This window comes from Apis dorsata, unplaced genomic scaffold (assembly GCF_000469605.1).
Source record: "Apis dorsata unplaced genomic scaffold, Apis dorsata 1.3 scaffold_634, whole genome shotgun sequence".
NCBI classification, from domain to species: Eukaryota; Metazoa; Arthropoda; class Insecta; order Hymenoptera; family Apidae; genus Apis; species Apis dorsata.
Genome location: NW_006263828.1, coordinates 149,876 through 152,375, shown reverse-complemented (window position 1 = coordinate 152,375; position 2,500 = coordinate 149,876). Strand labels below are relative to the sequence as shown.

At 33.2% G+C, this 2,500-nt stretch overlaps 2 long non-coding RNA genes across 2 annotated transcripts in view; one reads left to right on the top strand and one right to left on the bottom strand.

Moving 5' to 3' along the window:
• LOC116186370 overlaps window positions 1-2,500 on the top strand; it is a 10,396-nt gene that overhangs the window by 2,543 nt on the left and 5,353 nt on the right. The window contains exon 2 of the long non-coding RNA XR_004151349.1: window positions 2,114-2,118. This is a non-coding gene — a long non-coding RNA (uncharacterized LOC116186370). The remainder of the gene's footprint in view (window positions 1-2,113; window positions 2,119-2,500) is intronic.
• The window catches only part of LOC116186371, an 11,167-nt gene that overhangs the window by 4,405 nt on the left and 4,262 nt on the right, over window positions 1-2,500 (bottom strand). The gene's annotated exons all lie outside the window — the stretch shown is intronic.

Below are 2,500 nucleotides of genomic sequence, written 5' to 3'. Positions count from 1 at the left end.
CGATCCATCGTTTTATCGTTATCGTATAAGTGTCGATGACACGGCTTCGATATCATTTCCTCGAAAGCCTTTACGCTCACGTAAAAGAAAAAAAAAAAAAAAAAACGTATACAAAACTACGGTTCTTTAGTTACTATTTCTCGCGTAGAAAGAAGGCGCGCGCCAGGCGGGTCGCCTGGCTTTGTTAAAAGAAAAGAAGAAAAAAAAAAATAATTGTTACAAATTATTATACGTTCGTACACGCGCATCAAGTTAATTTTATTTTAAGGTAGTAGACTTTTTCGTCCCTTTTGTATCCAGTTCGATAATCCTTTGTCCTTTTTTTTTTTTTTTTTTTTTTTTTTTTTTTTTATATACATATATATATCAACATCTCGAAGATATATTTTTTTTTTTTTCCTAGTGTTGTTCTGACTATTGTAACCCGTGTTACTGCTACTATTATTATTATTTACTACGCAACTACTATCATCATTAGACAGACAACTACAACTATTACCGCAATCATTAGGAGATACAATGTTAGTTTATCATTTTTATTATCTTTATTTTTTTCGTACTATTAGTTACTATTACTACTACTATTATTATTATTACCATTATTATTACGTTTAGTTATATTATTAATTATTATCACTATCATCATCACAATATCACAATGCACATCGTGAATCACCGTTAAGTTTAAAAAACAAAAAAAAAAACGTCCACTTTTGTTTTCGTTGCAACGTTTTTGACCGTCGTTGGTTGATTTTCTTTTTTTTTTTTCTTTTTCTTTTTTCCTTTTATTTTCGTTTTTCTCGAAGATTTGATCTTTTTCTTTTTCTTTTCCTTTTTTTTTTTTTTTTTTCTTCATCTCCTAGTGTGGTTCCTTAAAAAACTGTCGACGGTTCGCTATCGACGGTTTCCTAGAAACTAGAACACGTTTCTCTTTTCCCCTTTTACCCGGTTTAAGAATGGGGAATAGCATCGCGATTAATGATAAATAAAACAAATCTCTGAAATACGCTGACGATTGTCATACACGAAAAATTTAGGACATGTGCATTTATTAAATATTATTATCGTTACCTATTGTTCCGTGGTTGGAAACGTGGTTGGAAGTGCAAAAGATTCGACGATTTCCACGGATTACGGGATACGGATAGAGAAATATTGGAAATGGAATCGAAAAATATACATCCCTCTCCCCGTGGATTTTACGATTTTTCGACTCGTTATCTTTTTCTCTCGCACCTCCAATTACTTTCGCCACGTTAATTAATTAATCGCTATTTAGTTTTTCTTTTTTCCCTTTCATTCATAGTTATTGCTATTAATAATTATTATTATTAATACCACTATTATTAGTTATCGCCATCGATTCTTATTAAATGCGAGCCTACTTACTGTAGATCGGCGAGCGAGGTAACTGTTTCGATCGCTTCTCGTCTCGTTTTCTCAAAAAAAAAAAAAAAAGAAAAGAAAAGAAAAGAAATGGAAAAGAGCGCTGTTGTTATCTTTCACGACGAAAAGTTTAATCGATAATCAATCGTAGTATGTAAAAAAAAAAGAAAAAAGAAAATAATATCTGTATGAGAACTGTAACCGCGTCGTGATCAAGGTAACAATGAAATGCGAACAACGTTGCAAATAGAGTAAATAGTTCGTGAACAGCGCCGGTTCGCGCAAAAAAAAAAAAAAAAAAAACACGAGCTACTTTACCACCGATCGAGACGAGAAGGAGAAAACGTGCGATTGAAAGGAAGAATGTAATTTCCGAGGAAGGGTTAACATCTGGAGTGCGATAACGAGCTAAAAAAAAAAAAGAAAAAAAAAAAGAAAAAAAAGTTAGAAAAAAAAAGATTAAAAAAAAAAAAAAAAAAAAGTTAGAAAAAAATCCGTTAAATTTATTTGCGATCCGCGATGACGTCGTCGAGGTTTACGAATCGACGTCGTCCTCGACGTGTCGAGAACCGATTACACCGTTCGAAGAAAGCCGTAATGTACAAGAATCCTCGAAGCGCCGCGTACGTAGTCGAAACAGCGTTTACAATTTCGAATTTCGGAAATGGTCGACGCGCCAGAAAAAAAAAGAAAAAAGAAATTTCAAAAGTGAAAAGTAATAATCTAGAAAATGTAATAATAAATAATCCCTGAGAGAAACAAGCGAAGAGAGAGATAAATAATAGATAGAGGAAGAGAACGAGCGAGCGAGAGTGAAAGCGAGAGAGAGAAAGAGAGGGAGAGAGAGAGAGGGAGAGAGAGAGAGAAAGAGAGAGAGAGAGCGAGAGAGAGAGAGAGAGAAGAAAAGGGCAAAGAAATAGGGAGAAAAAGGATATAATAAAAATAAATAAATAAATAAATAAATAAATGAAATAAAACGAAGAAAACGTTTTATAATGTCGAAATGAATGTGTAATTCAACAGTCTCTTTCGGTTACGAGCAAGTTCCGCATTGTGTAGGATTTCTCATAAATGGTTCTATGTATGATGATACATGTGATGCAATATCTAGGAG